The sequence below is a fragment of the Camellia sinensis genome, chromosome 9 (genome assembly GCF_055761805.1).
Source record: "Camellia sinensis isolate YWXY chromosome 9, ASM5576180v1, whole genome shotgun sequence".
Lineage (NCBI taxonomy): Eukaryota > Viridiplantae > Streptophyta > Magnoliopsida > Ericales > Theaceae > Camellia > Camellia sinensis.
This window is the reverse complement of record NC_138969.1, coordinates 60,013,385-60,027,564: the sequence shown is the minus strand read 5'-3', so window position 1 is coordinate 60,027,564 and position 14,180 is coordinate 60,013,385. Positions and strand designations below refer to the sequence as shown.

Genomic DNA, 14,180 nt, shown 5'->3' with positions numbered 1-14,180 from the left:
GGGCTTTCAAGTAGGAAGGTCGGAGCAACAAGCATGCATTCAGGAAGTTCACAATCCCATATTGTGTTTACATGCGTCATCGAGTCCTGGTGCAAGGTATAATTGAAAATTGGAGTTTGCAATTGCTATCAATTACTATTTGAAATTATCTAACATTTAATATTTTTAGGTTGTGTTTGACTCTATGTATAATAATATATACTGCTAGGATATGTAACCTTCAATTTTTTTGTTAAACAAAATCTTCTTAGTTGCATCATTTTACCCATCATCCATCATCATTTTACCCATCATCCACATAATGGCTAGATTTAATTTAGTTGGTACTGAACATGTGTATTTGTTTTCAGTTAACTATGCTAGGAAATTGAAACTAATTTCATCAGCAGGGAGATTTGTTATCATCAATTTAATTATCTTTCTATTTAAGTTGTTTAATTATGTATACTTATTTGCTATTTCATAAGTATACCTTTGATTATAATTTCTGGGGGACTAGATATCATGGAAACTCCTATTGAATGGCCTAAACTCCTACACTTCATTGAATTTAGGGCGAAGGCCAAGAAACAACTTAAAGCCATCATGAATGACCTAAAAAATATTCAAAAAACAGACCAAACTGATTCTAATCTAAAGATACTACGTTCTTCCAGAAAGCAAATGTTGGGCTTGTGTTAACTACAGTTGGATTTGTGCTATTAATTTCAGGACGAAGGTTGTCTGGAGAACACAGATGAAGAGCTTTTGATCAAGGTTCCTGGGAGTGCATACTCTGGAGCAATAAATCGTGTAACCAGAACTGACAAGCATGATGAGTCGGCTAATGCTTGAGAAACTACATAATCGACAGTGATGAAGCATCTTAAAGCAGAATCTGCATTGTCTAGGTAATCTCCCCAGTTCTTGTTTTGTATTAGGCAATTCTTAAAATACTAAAGGAGTATTTGCATTTTAATCCAGAAGTTGGTGCTTAGAGATTCTGCAATTAGAAAAAGGAGGTTAGGAAAATCAGCACCCAAAAAAAAAAAAATTTATTTTGTGTTGTATGAATAGGTGCATCTTTTTTTTCTTTTTTCTTTCAAGAGTGTATTGTTTAAAAGAAGCATTTGCCTAAGGAATTCAAGATTATACTGTAATGTATCCACTTGCCTAAGGAGCTTGCAACATGGCCGTTTGGATAGTTCATCCACTTGCCCTGTTATGATGTTTTGAAAATGTTAAACTTAGGCACTTTTGGATTATAAAAGCATGTTTTCTGGGATACAGTGGGGTGTCTTTTGGATTCATATTTTATTCTTTACCTCTGCTCTTTTCATTTTTTTTTTCCCTAATGGAAAATGGTATGCAAACAAAATTGAAAATTTTAAAATGTAGGCACTTTTGGATTTTGAAAGCATGTTATTGGGATGCATGTTATTGACGTATCCAGTTCACTTTGGAAGATAGAATATGGATTTTGTTGGTGGATGGGATCCATGTTGTCTTGTAGGATCCATTTTGTCTTTTAAATGTTGTTTTTATAACTTCTTAATTATTGTTTCTTCACTAGGATTTGAGTTGTATCTTGTATAGCCTAAAATTCTCATGTTCAAATACAAATTTTCATCCATGCAATTGATGCTTATGAATTTGATGCATATAAACATAACTCCACAGCCTGATTCGTTAATTGTTTTCAAATTTCAATTATTTCAGAATGTGCTGCAAGAACTGTTAGATGACAGTGTGCAAAAGCCAGTGAGAGACGACCAAAATCTGGTATTGCTTCCAAAGCAATTGTGGAGTTCACTGAAGGAAAGAGAAGATGGTCAAACTTGCTGTGGGGTGGGATGGCTATTAGATCAGGGGCAAGCTATCACATCAAAATGCATCTTTTCACCTGATGCAGGGTTAAAGGCAAGTAATACAAATACACACTCACATTTTTAATTTTGTCTATTTTAATGTTGTTCCTAGTCAAGTGTGTTACTGGCTCCAAATTCTGAGGTGAATCATAAGCCACTGTTGTTTTAAAATATTGGATAAGCCACTGAATCATAAGCCACTATTGGATAAGCCACTGTTGTTTTAAAATGTATGATAGACTGCAAATGGCAAATGTTGTAAATGGTAATGTATTATTTTGCACAATTGCCTATTTTAAGCTAATAGGAGTCTAGTGTTGTGTTCTCCAGCTAATAATCATTGAACTTGTTAATGGTCTCCAACATTTCAGGGTTCATATGGCTTCATGACATCACATAAATGGCGTGACACAATTGGAGCTTTTATAAATGTTGAGGCATCTGGGACAGGAGGCCTAGGTAGGATTCTATCTGCAGCTTGCCCTCTTTTGCTAATATTGTTAAATTATTTATACCATGCTTGTGATATATATTTCTGGGACTGCAAAGTGCTTCTTGGTAGACCGTGTCCTTTTTGGTGGGTTATAGGGATTGAACAATAACCTCAAGCTCAATGCTTTAACCCAAATAAATAAATAAATGTGCTAGCTTACTTGCTGTAATAGCAATAATGATGAAAATTCACTTGTTCAACATTGTTAATTTCTAGTTGAAAAATGACTGTACAAAAGTACGTAGTAACCAGACTATAATAGGAAGTAGCCATTATTTCTGGAAAACATAAAAAAGGTTTCTCTGTCTTTCTATGGTTATATATATGTTTGGGAGGTGGAATTGGATGGTTTGACGTATAGTTACAATTGCTATTTTCTATTATTGTGAGGGGTTTTTGGGTTTTAGTTTTGGGCTTTGGGGTTTTGTGAGTGAATTTGGGCTTCTTATGTATATGTATACGTTTCGATCACTTTTGATCCATTTTACTGAACTGGGTGATGGGAAATCATGGATATTTGTTGAACTGAATTTCAGAAAGTTCCCCAACTCATGTAATAAGAATTTGGTCTGTGGTTCACCGGAGTGTAATAATTCCAAGACAACTAACTTTGGTTATATTGGCTTATTGTTTTCTCTTCCTGAATCAGACCCTTTCAAATCTTGTTTGCATTGTATGTGCAGATGAATAGCATCAATAAACATGCCTAATCACTAACGCTTGCACTTATATGAGCTACCATTGTGCTTCCTAAAAATCTGGAAGTTGAAAATACACTGAACTTTCTTATTTTTGTTTCAACTTAATACTTGAGGAGGTCATTTCTTAAATTCTCAAATTCTCACTATTACCATTGTCCTATTTCTTTGATAGTGCTTTCATCCTTTTTGTGCGCCGCTGATCCACTGCTCTCAATTTTTGATATTGCTATTTTGATTGCAATTTCAAGTACCATTTATGGGTTATGGCCTGACCGCTAATGCAGATGGTTGAGTTAATTGATGGAAATTGTCTATTGATTGTCTATTGATTTTATAGTTTGTCTACTTATCTACTCTGCTTCCTCAATTCCTATGATTTGCATAATTCTCCTTAGTTAGTGTTAGTCTATTTTCATAGTTCTCATACCATGTTTGGAGTATATTGGTTTGGCATGTGTCTAGCAATCCATGATTTGCTTTGCTCTACCTAATTTCTTACTTCATAGAGAAATGTAAGTCTATTTATTAGATATAGTTGTGCTGCCTGTAATTTTCTTTTCTTTTCCCTTTATTTTCATTACAGTAATGAATACCCCTTGTGAGAGAGCTGAGTACACTCTAAAACTTTATCTCTCCCCCTGAATTGTGGACCCTCTTTCTTGGAAAGTTTAGTACGCTAGGTCGGTTGGTGTACCCATGGCATATGAAATTTTTGTCTCCCACTCCCTTGTGAGAATATTTAAAATACTCGGATCCACCAAATATGATAAGGGTGTGAGTGTGAATGTGTGTCCGACACCGTATTTAATTTGAACACTTCGATTATGTAATTTTTTTTATTATATTTGAATAAAAACTCACAGTTCTTAGTAATAGAATACTTTTATAGATAAAAGATAGGAATTTCATATTTTTCTCCTAGATTCTATCTAATGTCATATACATGTCTACATAATTTATAATATTACATAATATGTAATATATATATATATACATATATATATGTGTGTGTCTATGACGCATCCTTGTAACTATATTTAATAGTTAGATACATATCTCAACGTCATAAGACAAGGGTATGAGTGTGAATGTGTGTCCAACACCATATTTAATTTGAACCCTTCGATTATGTAATTTTTTTTATTATATTTGAATAAGAATTCACAGTTCTTAGTAATAGAATATTTTTATAGATAAAAGATAGAAATTTCATATTTTTCTCCTAGATCCTATCTAATTTCATATACATTTCTACATAATTTATAATATTATATAATATGTAATATATATATATATATATATGTGTGTGTGTGTGTGTGTGTGTGTGTGTGTGTGTCTACGACGCATCCTTGTAACTATATTTAATATTTAGATACATATGTCAATGTCATAAGATTTAAATTCGTGAAGATTTGACACTTGAACACTGTACCCGAATCCATGTCTTTACATTGTTGGTTCCAATATGTATATATAATTTTGAAAGCAAGTGTTCACTTCTTTGTTCCGATTGCCTAATTTTCTTAGTATCTACTATTTCTAAATTACTATTACATATAAAACTACCTCATCACATTCTGACCATGTGATCTGAATCAACGTACTCCAATTGCCAAATTTTCTTAGTATCTACTATTTCTATACATTACTGTTATATTTTCCTAATTGCCTCTATCTTTGGATAGTTATAGACTAGATTAAACCATTATAGCTTAGGCACAAGCAAATTGGATCCATGTTGGTCTTCAGCCCACCTTCTGATAGCAGCTACAGAACTTTGAGTTGAGAACATGGAAGCAAGATCAAAGAGTTGAAGAAGAAATATGTTACAAGAAATGTGATCAATATAAGAAGAACTGCTCCCAATTTTAAGGTTTTCATTCTCTCTCTCTCTAGCCAATCTCTTTATGTAGATAGTGTATTATAGTGCTTGATATGAAGCATATTTCAAGTTTTAGCTATATATAGATCTCATGGTGGAAAAAATACATTGGAGACTTCAAATATTTTAAGTTTAGTGTTTCTACAAGTCAGGATAGCAGTCATAGACTATTATGTTAAATAATAACTAAAAGCCCCATTATTAGGTTATGAGTTGCACTATAGAGTTTTACGTGTACTTGACATCACAATTTCCATAACCATTAAAACACTCGGCAGCAAAACAGAGCTAGCAGCAGCAAGGCAGAATCAACAACAGCAAGGCAAAGACACACTCCCACACAGCACCTGGGCAGCTATTCATAGCAGCTAAACTAAAGCAAGCACAACACAAACTAGAATTTATAGACATTAACAGCAAACAGACACGGCACCTGGATAGATTTACACAGCAGATCACATAACACTCCAGTAGAATGTGCAGACAGACCACCAGAGTTTAGCCTAACCAGTTCCATATTTGAGGTACCAACACAAAAACAGTAAACAGCTCCATTCTACATAAAGAAATACAACAATATCTAATGCTATCAGGTTGATTTAGACATTTTCCACATATTTTTCATATGTGCTTCTATCTGCTATGGTTTGTTGATGACTTGTTATAAATAAACTCACTATTATGTTGCTGTATTTGTGCAGCATGTCCCTAGAACTATTGGGAGAAATACCTTTTGTTGATGAAGCAACTTTAGACCATCAAAGATTATTGGACAGGTATTCAGCTATTGTTTTAGGACTGGACAAAAGCTCCCCTTCCCCTCGTCCAGAGAAGAAAAGATATATGCATCTTTTTCTCTTTTGCCTTCCTTTATTTATTTATTTTATTATTATTTCTTTTTTGCAGCTGTGGGATTTTTATTTCATATATATAGTTTTTGATGTTGGAGATGTCTGTTGGAGAGATTTTTATTTTTCAGAGAAATTTCTTGGAGAGATGCAAAATGTGGTCAAAGACAAAAATTGAATAATTTGTGTGTGAAGCCAAAATCAGCAAACTTTGATCCATAAGTTGGAAGGAAAGTTTGGACAAGGTGGCCTGAAGACAATAACTTCTATGAGGCGGTTATAACTGACTACAATCCTGTTGAGGTATGTCTGGTTGTTTGTTTGTTGAAAGATTTTTCTGTAATTGATGGGCATGTAATTTAACTTGCTTTTTTCAAAATTGCCAGGGCCGGCATGCTTTGGTTTATGATATTAGTACAGCAGATGAAACATGGGAATGGGTCAATCTCAAAGAGGTAAAAAATGGCCCTCTCTCTGAATTTACTTGCATGGCCTACATTCCTCCTGGTTAATCTTTTCTTGCATGATCATAAACATCCAAGAAATTCTGATTACAATATATTAATGCTTGAAAATTGAGGAACAAAAACGACTGTATCTACTCTAGTATCTATGCATCTTGTTCTTGTGCCTTTGTGTGGATGCTAGCTTCATGTTTGTTATCTGGCTCTCTCTTTGCTGAATTGTTAATTGGTTACACTACAGGAAATTTGAGTTTTAGCGGCGTTTTAAAAATGTCGCTAAAAGCCTGAAAAATGTCGTAAAAAGTTAAAGCAACGTTTAAAATTTTCGCCGCTAATACGGCCGCCGCAATAGCTTTATGACGTTTGAAAAACGTCGCTCAAATATAAGACGGCATTTTTGAAAATGCCGCTAAATCTTTAACATCCGCTTCCATTTCCGTCACAAACTAACGTGCGACGTCATGATGACGTCATTTAGTGGCGTTTTTGGAAAACGCCACCTTTTTTTCTTTTTCTTTTTTTCCTGTGAAATATAACATAAGCCAAAGAATTTAACTATAGAAGGTGGCTTGAAAATTGAACTACGAACACAAATGGCTCAAATTCACATATCACCATGCATCAAGCTAATCAGAATTTTTATACATCCAATATATTGTAATCAACCCATCATAAAACATTATACAAAGTTAGGGAAAAGTACATAAAAGTATTCAACTCATCTATGAACCAAATTAATTACACATTTCAAAAGATTTTTACTTCACAAAATATATGTACTCTTCAATCCACACAAAATATACTCTTCAATCCACGTGTTTGTTGGCGTCAAACTTATAGCGACCCCGGTCTTTTCTCTTTAAATTATTGTATCCGGACTTAGGTTCCGTGGATCCTGTCATTACTTATTGGTTGTTGTTGTCCTTTAATCTCTTTGTATTTGAAGTATAGGTTGGGTTGGGCGGGTCTGTTACAGGTTGGTTGATTTTAGATGCCAATAGGTGATGCCCAGATTTTGGCCTTTACGCTCGAGCGGAAGTTTTAACGCTCGAGCGGTCCCTTCGTTGTTGCTTCTTCGCTCGAGCGGTAATTTTGACGCTCGAGCGTGATTTTCCATCTCCCAGTATTTTACTCTGCAGTTCTTCCGCTCGAGCGGTAGCTTTTACGCTCGAGCGTGATCCCTTGTTTTTGCTCCTACGCTCGAGCGGGGAGTTTGACGCTCGAGCGGGTGTCAGCGCCTGCAAAACTTCTGGAAGGGTGCAATCGACGCTCGAGCGGCTTTCTTCACGCTCGAGCATGATTCTGTGTCTTACGCTCGAGCGGGGCTTTCTACGCTCGAGCGTAGAGTCGATTATATCAGTCCGTGATTTCACTTTTTGGATCACTTTTTGACCTACTTTTCCTTCATAACTTTTAAAAACCACCCCTGGAGTGTTTTTATCTCTCTCTCTCCCTCTACACACCTTCTCTCTTCCAATTGATCTACTTAGAGCGAGTTTCTACCTTAGATCATTTATTAAAAAGTTAGAGCGAGTTGAGGGCTTTGTTTTAATCTGAGAAACTTGGGATTTGGAGCACGTTGGTCTTTGGTCTTCATCTTCATCTTCTCCATACGGGTTAATTTTCTTCGAGGTAGGGATTTCCTACTCCATCCTATAAGTTTTGTCCTAAGTTTTGGTATTTTGATATGTTGGGAGTACTTTGGTAATTTTGGGAAAAACCCTAGTTGTTTTAATAAATTAATTTGTATAATTAATTTAAGGAAATTGGGGAAATTGGTTAAATGCATGAAATTGAGGAATTCATTGATTAAATGGTGTAGTTGGATAATTAAAATCACTCGCCTATTGAATTGTTGATATATTTATTTCCAGTCTAGAAATAACTGTTTTGGGCTATCGGTGGAGGATAGTCGTGTTTGTTGTAGACATTGCATGTGGATTAGGAATAACTGAAACTAATCACATTGGTTAAGTCATTAATTTTGACTATTGCATTAATACAGAAAATACATGTATTGATTGAGCATTGTATATGCATATTGTTTGGGAGGAGATAGGGGATGTACTCCACGGTTTAGGGGAAGATAGGGGATGGACCTCTAAACCGGATTTTTGTTTGGGAGGAGATAGGGGATGGACTCCATTAGCACCATTTTTATGTGTGCTTATTAAATTGAAGTGTTTTTACATGATTATTGATACAGCACTAAAATGTGTATCAAATGGGAAGTATGAAGTGTTTTGATATGAGCATGAGTCTCATTTGTTTTGTTGATATTGGAAGTAATGTGAATATGATATATATAATTCACTGTTGTAAGTTTGGCCAGGTTCTGAGCCATGTTGATAATAATGGAAAGTGAAATGCGTCTTAGACATTAGTGTCATGAGACTGTTTAATGATAAAATTGATTATCTTGGTTAACCATCTATTGAATGCTATAGCTTTATTCAATGCTTATATTTGGTTTAGTATTTCTCTACTGGGCTGTGGCTCACCCTTTATGGGAACATCATTTTCAGGTTCAGGTGATAAGCTACCTCCACGGACTTAGCCTGGAAGGATTTGATGTTTGGGATTTTGAAGACTTGTCTTTAGTTATATGTTTTATTTTGTTATTTTTGAGATTTCATGTAAACATTCAAGCCTAGGGCTTAACTTGTAAATGAGTTAGTACTCATCCTTTTTGTGTCCAAGTGTTAGCTTGGAAAGATGTAAGCCCTTAGGGCATTTATTTTGATGTTGCAGGATGTTACATGTGATGTCTTTCAATAAGAATACTCTGATGAATAACTCAAATGATTCGTTTTCTTTTATAAATGCATGTTAATGTTATGGTTATTATGGGTTTATTTTTGAGGGCGTCACAAAACTTCTCGCTGAGCTCAGATGCCTGAAACAATCAACAATCATTGACTAAATTAGACATGGAATATATCCAAAAAAACACTGTTAGGGCTAATGAAATCAGAGAGAAACAATGAACTGGAAGAAAAAGACAAGAAAGAACAAAGATACCAAAACTAAATATATGAATGAGCTTCTCTTTGCGTGTGTTCATCCCAACAAGAACAGTTGAATCGGAATTGACATCATCAATCGCAGCTTCAATTGCTGGCTTTGCTGATCGTCCAATAACAGAATTGAAGGTGTACAGAGCTCCAATATTTACTACATTCGGCTCTGAGGAAGAAACACCAGCATTTCCAGTCCTAGCCATGACTTTCATGGGCACCCACAGACAAAATAACACCACCATCAATGTTCTCCTAATGAATAGACCAATCTTCATTTCTATGCAAGCCAGCAATTGTCTAAACTGATTATTCAGCAATTTCATATTAGCATTGTTTCATGAAAGTTTTAAAAAATCAAACACTTGTCAACAGATGCAACAAGCAAGTGAAGCTTACAATACAAAGCTTGAAGATATAGGATCAAGATTACCAAACAAAGTGGGTCCCAAAACTCTCAAAACCCACGTTCTCAAAAAAAAAAGAAAAAAAAAAGGTGATATCAAAATAAAATATATTGTGTGAGCTCAATTGTAGCCTTCTGACTGAATGTCCAAACAGTACGATCAACTGCATTGCTGGGAGCTGGTGTTAGGTCTTGAGAGAGAGAGAGAGAGGGAGAGAGAGAGAGAGAAAGAGAGAGTGATGTCAAGATACTTGTTTTTAAGTGAATTCACTACAAATCACCAAAAGGAGGAGCCCATGTACGTGTACTAGTTAAAAAGACAAAAGGTGTACCATCCTAGAAAGAGCTAATATCCCAAGTTATCAACAATATCCCTAATGTTGTGGATCAATTACACAATTGTCTTCCACTCCATCCAAGTGTTCATCCCTCTTTGTAGAGGGCAGAGCACCAATCAACTGTCTCCTCCTTGCAACAAGGTTTAAACAGAACATCAATGAACGTATGGCAGAAACAGATAAAAAAAATTAGAATCTCATGGTTTTAGAAGATAGAAATAGAAAGAAAAAAAAAATATTGCAAAAGTAATGCAGAACACTTTACCTCATAGCCCATAAAATACAAGCTAAATTTCATTTATGGAAAATCCAACCTCTTAAGTAACCTGTAATATGTAACGAAGAAATTCATATCAAAATTCAATGTCATAGACTGTAGATTTACTCCTAACTTTCCTTTTTTATGAGCAATAAGAAACTATTATAAAAGAAAAGGGATACAAGGCAACTAAAAGAATTCCTTGGCACCCTCCAAATTTTTAATATACTTCTCTAAGGTTCTTGTGATTGATAACGTACTTAGAAGTGCCTTTGCGGGATGCTTGTGCAACCTTACCTTAGGGGTTAATTCATGCCTGCCTTGAGCGAAAACCTTGCAGCCAAATAGGTCTTCAAATCTGGAACTGCCTCAATGGCCTTTATCAAAGCCCAAAATCAGCTACCTGCTTTAACCAAGTATAATATGCACCCAATTGCATAAGAGCCCAAGCAATTATACATGACAACTAACTATAGCTTCATCTTCTTTTCTTTTTCCATTTTTTTTTAATAACATCCATATACTCTAAAAAGGCCAGGAAAAAAGGAATAAATCTGTGTCAAAGATTATGGCTTACCCCATCATGAAGGTATTCCAATGCCCTTGCTACATCTACAGCTATTTGAATCCTCAAATCCCAACTCAATGGTTCAAGCTTTTCACCTGAACATCCAAATACTGGATATAAAAAAATATATATATACAAAAAGAATATATGACAAAAAACTGAAAATGCGCACAGATTCTATCGTCTGTCAGTGGGTTGTTACATTGCTGGTTTGATTTTAGTATATCATATGGCTAAACATGCTATGTTCTTTCTGATCACATATATAACTCTACTGATGATTAATTAATTCATTTCCAATGACTAGTCAGTCATTCAAGAAGCAAAGTTTTTGAACTGGATTTAAACTCAAACTAGAAAGTATGTCAGTTCACAGATACACTGAGAAAATAAATAGACAACTGGGATAAAGAGCATAGCAATGGTATAAAAACTCTTGCAAAAAAAAAAAAAAGGTAAACTAATACAGGGGAACAGGAGAGCCTACAGACATCACCAACCATGAACTACCGTTTCTCAGATAAACAAACACGAAAAACTAATACAAATTTATAACTTTGTTCTAGAGGTCAGTTCCTTTAACATAAAAAATGGAAATAAACATAATCACACAGGTTATGACGAACTCGTTCAAGGGAAGTCAAAGCACATCCAACACTGTTGCAAATGAAGTTGTAAATGATTCCAAAAGCTAGCAATGCAACGGTTGAATAAAACCACAATAACATGCCCAACCGACACATTCCTTTATACTAGTACAAAGTATTCTTCATTATTATGGTACGCCATTTTTCCTGTAGTGACAACCTAATTAAAATGCATGTAAAACACCCATAACTATATGAATCCCAGAGAAATATAAGACACAAGCCCAACAAGATCATCCAAATGAAAACATCCCTATGGGCCCTACCAATAGACCATTGTCTCACTATTGGTATCACATTATAAAAAAGCATGATCATCACAAATTATATAAACGTGTTTTTTCTTTTTTTTAAACTAAAGAATGAAAAAATTACAGAGTTAATCAGCAGATTTGACAATGAGAAAGTAGAGAATGAAAAATGTACATGAGATAAAAGCAAGAGAGATCGCTAAAACAGATCGATTTTGGATTTTGGATTTTGGATCTGCGATTTGATGAAAAACAAATCGATTTTGATGAAGAACACAAACACAGACACTAGCAGTCTCAACAAGTTAAAAACCAAAATAATTTTTAAAAAAAAAAAACCGCAAACACAAACACTCTAAATAACAAAATCAAAGATGATAATCCAATATTGTTTAGTTTTTGTGTGTGTGTGGAAATGAAGTTAGTGCATATAAATGTGTGTATATATAGGTAAGTAGATAACATAGATATATTCAAATAGAGAAGCAAGTGAGGGTGAATTGAGATGAATTAGACGAAGAGAGAGAGAGAGAAGCGAACCAGTGATGAGGACATGAGATCTGTAGTGCTTACAGTAATAGACAAAGAGATCAGAGTCTAGACCATCTAGTGCCCGTCCTCACTCGATTAGCCTCGAGATCGATGAAGAACAGCTAGAGCAAACTGCTGCGGTTGAGTTCTGTGTGTTTGAGCTTCAAATCGAGAGTTGTTGAGCTTCGATCAACATTGATAAAGAACATACAATGCAAAATCTGCAATCGATCGAGCGAGCAAAAGAGAGAGTCTGTGTGTTTGAGCTTCAAATCGAGGGTTTTGGAAGAGAGAGAGTGTGTTTGAGCTTCAAATCGGGATTGTGGAAGAGGCAGAGAAAGTGAGAGACAGAGTCCAGGATGGTGTTAATAAATTGGCCCAACACGACATCGTTTAACGGAGATCAAAGACAACGTTTTCAAAACGCGGTGTGTAATGAATCTATAATGGCGTTTCCATAAACGCCACAAAACAAACGTTGATATATGCCCTTTTTTTAGTAGTGTTACTTTATTGACATCATTTTTCACATTTTCATTGTTACCACCAAGTGATAATCCGGTTGAACAACAGAATATAGTAGTGTGAATTGTAGCTTACATATTCTTCATGTAGAAAATGCTACATTGTGAAGCTTCTTTATGATGTCAAATTCTAATGGTCGTAGAAAACAAATTGCATCTAGATACCTACAGTTCTATAGGTTGGTGAAGTAAGTTCGAAAAATCGAGTTCTATAGATACCTAGAGTTCTATAGGTTGTTTATAATGGATTTTTAGAATGTAACTTGTTTATGGCCTTGTAAAATTTTATATAAAAAAAAAATTTGAATTTCTTCTTTAAATTTGAGACAAGTGGTTGTCATTTTAATGTTTTAAATAGTGAAGCAAACATTCTGGGTATGGTCATTGCACTAAGAAACTGTGAACTTTGTGTTCAACCTTTTTGTAGTGAATACCGTGATATAATAAATGTGGTACTTTTTCGTATATTTTTTCTATTTCTAGAACAAAAGAAAAAAAAAGGTGTTTTTAGCTTTATTAGTCATGAGTACCTACGTTTTTATTTTTTGTATCCACTCTGAAGCAGATGGAGATCATCAGTTGCAAGGCCAATCAATGGACCAAGAGCGATGGAGAAAACAGCAGTACAATGATCATACTGGAGAAGGTAATAGGGTAGTTGAAGGTTCAGACGCCAACAAGATGGCTACAGATGGAAGAGTTGGTTCGGGAGGCGAAAATGCAAAACAGCCCCCGAACCACTGTTTTTATTCCTGTATTATGTATGGATTTAAATTATTGACGTTGGATTAGACTTGGAGTGTATGGAATTTGTATTATATATAGAATTGGATGTTGAAGATTAATTTTTTGGATGCTTGGAACTAAAATGTGTGCACCCTGTTGAATGCTTTAATGGTTGATAATATATTTTAGTGTTGATGGATTATATTGTTTATACAAGGTACAGGTTGTACTAATAATGAAGACAGGTTGTTTACAAATTTTTTTTTTTTTTAAAAAAAAAAAACCAAAACAAAAAATTATTTGGCCACCAAATGTTTTGGTAGCCAAATAGGTAATCAAAAGTTTTGGCTACTAATAATTTAGTAGCAAAAACATAACCCAAAATGTTTTCGCGACCAAATAATTAGTAGCTAAAACAATTGAGAATGAGAGAAAGAAACTATTGGCCACTAAATTTTTTAGTCACGGAAAAAAAATGGTATCATTTGGCGACTAAAATGTTTGTTGGCAAAAAGTGAAGAAGTGAATGTTAAGAGGCTTTTGGCTACGAAACTTTTAGTGGGCAAAAGTAACAACGACAAAAATTACTTAGTCGCTAAAAATATGTATTCTATTGGTGACCAAAATGTTTGGTCTATAATAGTCATTCTCATTTTATGGTAGCACTTTTAGTGACTA

General features: G+C 34.7%; 3 long non-coding RNA genes across 3 annotated transcripts; 2 read left to right on the top strand and 1 right to left on the bottom strand.

The window, feature by feature from the left end:
• LOC145799100 (uncharacterized) lies at window positions 1-1,289 on the top strand. Its single transcript, XR_014341106.1, has 2 exons — window positions 1-96; window positions 712-1,289. It is a non-coding gene; the product is annotated as an uncharacterized LOC145799100 (long non-coding RNA).
• A 4,613-nt stretch (window positions 1,290-5,902) lies between these two features.
• On the top strand, window positions 5,903-13,621 carry LOC145799099 (uncharacterized). Its single transcript, XR_014341104.1, has 3 exons — window positions 5,903-6,074; window positions 6,158-6,226; window positions 13,342-13,621. It is a non-coding gene; the product is annotated as an uncharacterized LOC145799099 (long non-coding RNA).
• On the bottom strand, window positions 9,827-11,250 carry LOC145799098 (uncharacterized). The gene is made up of 3 exons (XR_014341103.1): window positions 10,833-11,250; window positions 10,553-10,658; window positions 9,827-10,322 (listed from the first exon to the last, which is right to left on the bottom strand). It is a non-coding gene; the product is annotated as an uncharacterized LOC145799098 (long non-coding RNA).
• Window positions 13,622-14,180: the final 559 nt, after the last annotated feature.